The sequence below is a fragment of the Dermatophagoides farinae genome, chromosome 1, assembly GCF_024713945.1.
Source record: "Dermatophagoides farinae isolate YC_2012a chromosome 1, ASM2471394v1, whole genome shotgun sequence".
NCBI lineage: Eukaryota > Metazoa > Arthropoda > Arachnida > Sarcoptiformes > Pyroglyphidae > Dermatophagoides > Dermatophagoides farinae.
In genome coordinates this window covers 4,647,840-4,654,725 of record NC_134677.1, presented here as the reverse complement: position 1 = coordinate 4,654,725, position 6,886 = coordinate 4,647,840, and the positions used below count along the sequence as shown (strand labels likewise).

General features: G+C 28.8%; 1 long non-coding RNA gene across 1 annotated transcript; it reads left to right on the top strand.

The window, feature by feature from the left end:
* The first annotated feature begins 1,785 nt into the window (after positions 1-1,785).
* Positions 1,786-6,886, top strand: LOC142598169 (uncharacterized). The gene is made up of 3 exons (XR_012832474.1): positions 1,786-2,188; positions 2,273-2,439; positions 6,567-6,886. It is a non-coding gene; the product is annotated as an uncharacterized LOC142598169 (long non-coding RNA).

Below are 6,886 nucleotides of genomic sequence, written 5' to 3'. Positions count from 1 at the left end.
GATCGAATCAATAGGAGAAAAACCAGGAGGAGGATGGGCCCAGAAATAAAAGGCAGATCAAGAAGGATAATAGAAAATAGTGAGAGGGGCTAAAAAAAATTCGTATAATCATCATGGAACCAGAAGAAAATTGTAAATGACGTGGACATGTACATTGTATGTATCGTGTACACATACACTTGTGAAATTAAGGTTCCAGAGTGAAAGATAGAAAAAAAACGGTATAAAGCAAAATTGTAATGAACGATCGTTTGATAATCGACAACTATCCAGGACCTAGCTTTTTATCTATTCGAATTGGTTGGGAAATATTTATTCTATTCTATTTTTTTTTCACCAACCAAATAGATTATAACTTTATATATTTCTATTTCTTTTGTTTGCTTGTTATATTACATTTTCAGACAAAAAAAATGTGAACCACAGAATCTTTATCCTGTTGTTGATGATACCAGAAAAAATCCTTCAATCCTCCCTCTATTTGAATTTCATCATTGAAGAATGAATTAGAATTGGTACATTCCTACAAGCTAGCTATTTGTGTGGTATGTGTGCCTGTTCTGCATGTTATGTTTGATGATTGTTTTTTTTATTTTGTTTTGTTTTGTTTTGTTTAGCTTCTATGTTGTTCACGTGTATACACGTTTGGACAAACCCGAAATCCGCCTTTTATGACCGGTACCAATGATGCTATATACTTTTACAATGATGAAGTAATATTTTCTGGTATTGCTTTTTTCCTGTTTGTTTCTGTGATATATATTGTACGTTTGTGTTTGTGCGCACGCTATTATGTTGTGGCCATTGTATTATCTGAAATGTATTTATTTAGTTGTTTGTTTGTCTCAAAACATGAACAAGAAAAATTTGATCTGATTGATTCAATCGATATATGAAGGGTACAATGAATGTATTTATTAGTTTTAGTTTTTTTTTTGTTTTGAATAGGAATTTTAATTTTTATTTTACTGTTGATAATGTTGTCAATTTTTTTTGCACTAACCCATAGAAGGCTATTTTAGAGATTTTTTTTAATTCTTTAAAATATCTAATAATGACTAGTTTGTATAACAGCGACAAGAATTTTTGGAATCTTATATCGCAGCTAGATTAAAATGAATTTGTTATGTAATTATCCAGATTTATCTTGTTACAAAAATTGATTTTTTTTTGGGGTGTACGTTTTCAATTCGAATTAACCTTTATTATTTTGATAAATTAGTAAAAATTGCTATCGATAAATTTCAAGAAAAAAAAGAGTGAATTCTAATGATATCGGAACATGTTATAATAAAATGGATCTAAATGATTTGTGATGATTGATTTTTAAAGGGGAAAAAATAAATGAAAATTCTTTTTTTTTAAATCTGATAATCACACCATCTATCATCAATAAAAAACACCATTATATTTGGTTTTGTTTAACAATTACAGATGGCGATACTATTCACCATCATCATTTAACATGATTGGTGAATAGTAAATTCAACATAATAATTTGTTGATTATATTAATAGATGGCAGCTCCATACTCGTGACAAATATTTTTCATTGTTGAGAATTTAATAATGACTAACGATAGATGTCGTAGTTGTATCGTTGAGCAAAACAAACTTCAAGCTGAAAAGTCGATTCATTTAAGTATGAGTAATAAATCGAAAATAATAAAGCGTATTATTCATTCATTCATCTAGTTTAATTGATTTATCCAAAGAATGCTTATTTGAATAGTATGAAAAACGAAAACACCGATTCATAGAACAAAAAGTACAGGTCCTTGAATAAGTAAAAAAAAAGTAATAACCAAGTAAATAACAGAGTTGACATTTCCAAGCCATTAATTTTGAACAAAACAACCGTCCAATGTCTCCTATCTGAACTATGATCCCTGGTCCCGCAAGGTTTTACCGCAAATCGTAATCATTTGAGTGTAATTAATTTGTCCATTATATTGTTGAATACGTTTATTGAAGAAAAAAAACATTGGTAGCACCAAAGTGAATAGAAAAAAAAATTCCATTCATTCGATGATGACAGTTTTTGTGAAACAAATTTTTTTGTGTGTACATACATTTCAAACACGTATTTTTTATACAAGATTTATGATGCATCAAAACAACAACAACAACAAAAAAACAACGTTACCCAACCAGATCCAAAGAAATGATCAACAAAAAAATCTCATTCAGTAAGTTAAGGGAACATTAGAAATTTGTTTATTCTTGTTGTTTAATGATTATCATTCTCATTGGCAATGATTTGTTTATGCTAGAATGAAGCTATCGAAATAAACAGATTAAGTGAACCTAAAAAACATCCATACAAACATTGTTCTAATATTGGCTTTGGGTAAAACACATTCATAAATCAATCGAATTCGTTTATTATGACTGTCGATTTAATTTGAATTGACTTTTTGACAAAAAAAGAAAATGCAAGGTTAGTTTTTTTTTATTTTTGGTTAAAATTCTATTTTATTTAATGTCATTTTTTCTGGCTATTCGTTGGCATTTTTTTTGTCTGTTACTCTCTTCTTGTATGCATGAATACACTGGTTAAATCCACAATGATCAAATGAAATGAAAAAAAAATTTTAAATTTTTTTTTCATTCATTTTATTCAATCGTTATTCAAGCATATATTTATATTCGATTCCATGCATAAAATTTCATTTTATTTTTTATTTTAAATCTTTATTTTTGAATTCAAATAAAAATTTAGAGATTATTTGGCATCATCATCATCATCAACATTGAAATTTAAATTGGAAATTCAAATCTTTCGAATGATTCATAAATGATTTTCTTTTTTCATTATTCTTTACAATCGAATAATCCTGATCGATTATGTTGTGTCTGTGTGTTTGTGTAGTAGTAGTAGTTTGTAATAATTCGAGTGAAAAATGGTTTTTGATGATATTTTGGAGATTTTTCGATTATTTTTTTTATGTACAACAGAAACAAACAAAAAAAACAAGCGGATTCATGCTGAAAATATTATGATTGTCAATAGTCGATATTAGAAAAAAAGTAAAAAAAAATCAAAGAACAATTTTAATAGAATAAGATTTAATGGAGATTGTATTTTGTAAATCGATATGTAATGATAGAGTAGTAGCCCTTGGTCAGTCGATAGGTCAATATCCGCTTTTGGATCAATGTCGGCATTTTTTGTTGTAGTCGTCATCGTCGTCGTCGTTGTTGTTGTTGTTATTAGTGTTGTCAGGTGAATATAAACTGGCGACAACAAAAAGTTGTGATTTACTTGTCTGTAAATGCATGATAATAATGATAATTGATGTTTCAAAGATCCTGTTGATCGTTATCAATTTTTATGGTCAGGCATCATACACATCACCTATGACACGAGATAGACACGAGAGTGGCCTTATTTCTGCCAAAAAAAAACATGCTGTTTATCATCATTGGGTCATTTGTTGTTGTTGTTGGTAACACCAATTTGTTATTTTATTTGGATTATATTTGAAAATTCTGTAAGGCACACGAATTTTTTTTCAGTCTTCAATTATCAATTTTACATTCATTGAAATTTTTGTTATCGTATACAATAATTTTGTTTTTGTTTTTTTTTAGTTCAAACGATAAAAACTTCCAACCGCGAAACACAGAGAGAATGGCAGAAAAAAAATGATTTATTCAACTAGATTTTTGTCTTTGTTGGTTGTAAGAAAAAATATTCGTAACATCAAATGAAATTAATGATTTTGTATGAGGTAAACACACATAGATACAGGTAAATTTCTACAGCAAAAATAAAATATTTTAGGTTAGAAATTATAATAAATGAGTTATACAATTTGTTTTGAATAAATGAATGAATGATGATCAATTCGAAATGAATAATTATCAATTGACAGAGAGTTGCACACTGCATTCCTGTTATTGAAACAACAAAAATTCAAACACCAGGCTATCAGATTTCTTCTTCGAGTTGAATTACCATGTTTATGATTTTTTTTGCTGTATGTAGATAATCATTTGTTTTGGCTATCCAAATGATTATTTCAATCACTATTCGTAAATGTGTGTCTTACATATTGCTGAAATTATTGAAATTCTCGTTTAGCTTACAATTGAATTTTAAATTTATTTTTCACTTTCAGTTATTTTACTGTTTTCATTATAACAATGTAAACGTCAAATACATTAAAATATAAGTGTGTGTGTGTGTTTCTATATTATCCATATTATCAAAGTGTTCCAGGATCTTATTATATTTTTTTTTTCTTTGAGATGTGTGTCCATTCATGCGTGTACTTGACTTTTATTGTGTTGTAAACACAAACACATTTATTTCGTTTGTCATTGTTTGTCTTGGTGTTTGTTGTTTGTATCCGAATTCATAGAATATATAAAGTGAAAAAAATTGAATGAAAATAGTTGATTTCATTTTTTTTGCCTTTATCAAGTTTGGTTTCGGTCGCTTGATATTTGTTATTTGTGGCCTGATTGTGTGTTGTTTTTGCTTGTTGTTGTTGTTGTTGTTCATTGTGGCCATTAATATTAATAGTTTTTGGTGACAATATTATCAACAACAATAACCGAGAGGGAAAAAAGTGTCACCAACAGCAACAATAACAACAACAACAACAACAACAGCAGCAGGAACCAGTAGCCAGGAAAAAAAGAGGATATATAAGATCGAGTGTGAAAAATTTGAGCATAAAAATCGAAATCGTTAATGACAATAATAATAATAATAACGATAACAATCACACAGTAAGGTTCTATCAATGCTTTTAATAATACTGGACCACAACGTATAACACGCTTGTCTAAAACCAGAAAATAATGTAAATATCGAGAAAAAATTGTTACCATCACACAACCATCATCACCAATAATATTGTTCTATTGTCATAGAGTCATTCATTTCGTTGTTGTTGTTGTTGTTGTTGTATCAAACCAAATGGAGAAAAACTAAAATCGAAAATCATCCAATCGAATAGAATTAGTTTATGAATATAAATGAAACATGGTGTCTGTTTTGAACGTTTTTTTGTTGGTTCAATCAAATCAATGCTTTTCGAATAATGTTTCGGGTTCAATTGTTCTTTTGAATTTCTATCATTTCATTCATTTAATTGTATGAAAAAAAATTTAATCTGTATATTTAGGTGACATATTTTGGCATTTAAGGAGGGGAGTGTATTGCTTATATTAGCCAATGAGATTCTTGACTGATAAAATTAGAATGCATCATTACAATTATTGATTTAGAATGGTCAATATGATAGTTTGATTGCACTCAACACTTTGCCATGACGCATATCATCAATCATGTCCTATGATGATAGCCAAATATATTGGATCGTATAAAAGCCACAACCAAACAACTTGATTGGTTTTTGTTGCCGATCTTAATTAGAATGTACAAGTTTCACATTTTTTTGACAGCAACCAAACAAAAAAGTTTTTGAATGAATGAAACAAACTTGAAAAGTAAACTAAACAAGAAAGAATCACGAATCAGAAATTGAAATAGGCCGATTGGCCGACCCATCGATGACAATTATCTATTCGGCACTTTGTTTGTGTATTTACGTGTACTCTTATTTTTGCTCTAATTGAATCAAATTTGTGCAAACATAATGATCAAATGAAGGATTTACTTGAAAATCATCGATCGGTCATCGTGATTAATGACCACGACACTAAACACAGACACATTTTACACGATTTTTTTTCAATTTATTTCAATGAATTCATATAGCTGGTGTCATAGTTCTGGATCACCAGACGATCATTCTTTCTATCGACCAATTTGTCCATCATAACACATTCGGCAAGAATGATAATGATAGACGAATAAATCAGAATAACACCATCTTATGGATAACAATTATACAATGTCCATAATGATCATTATTTCAATGTTTATTTAGCTACAATGTTCAATGACCTCATATACATGGACGAGAAAAAGTTTAAAATATTCCAGAAATATCCTACACATCGACTTTGAGAAAATGAGAAAGAAGAAAGAAAAAATTTCATTAATTCAATCGCACATATACAAACTAACTGTCAACAAAATCGAATTATATTCATATTTCACTAACAAAAAAAAAACACAATTACCATTATTGATATTGTCAAATCGCGTACAATTCAAGTTATTCAGTGAGCAATATTAAGAAATTTTTTTTTGAAATCATTCTATTAAGTGATTTGTGAATAGGTCAATCAATTCATTGAATACAGAAAACGGTAATGAATACATACTGAGAAATAAAGAAAGAGAGAGAGAGAAAGAGAAAAAAAAACATGAATCGAAAATCATACAAATCCAAAGTCAAATACATTATGATCAAAATATTCAAAATATCAATGGGTATTATTTTGATACCTTAAATAAAGATTTGGTTTGTCAATATTTATTGTTGTTGACAACAACGTTTCAAACGGATTTTTTTCTAAATTTGGTAACAAAACAGAAAACTGGGTTTGGAATTCTAAGTGACCAAGTGTTTTGCTTTCTCTTTCTCTCTCTCTCTCCTACATATGACGGTCACTAATAATAATTTACGTATAACCATTCTTTAGATCAATTTTATGCTCGTCATTGGCCCGTTATGTATCTTTGTTAACCATTATTAAAAATGAAGCTCAATGAAAATACCAACAACAACAACAACAACAAAGAATGACAACTACTGGCAAAACAACTTGAAGTGACAAAATGAAAAATTGTGAATATTCATAAAAAAAATGTGTGACAAAGTAATCAGGTGGCAAGGAGTGTTTATGTGTGTGTGTGTGTGTGTTGGTTGTGCTTGTTTTTTCTTCTCTGGTGGTCTTTTGAATTCGGAGCAATGCAACAAAAATGCATGTTATACTATTGAATTGATATCCAAATCAATACT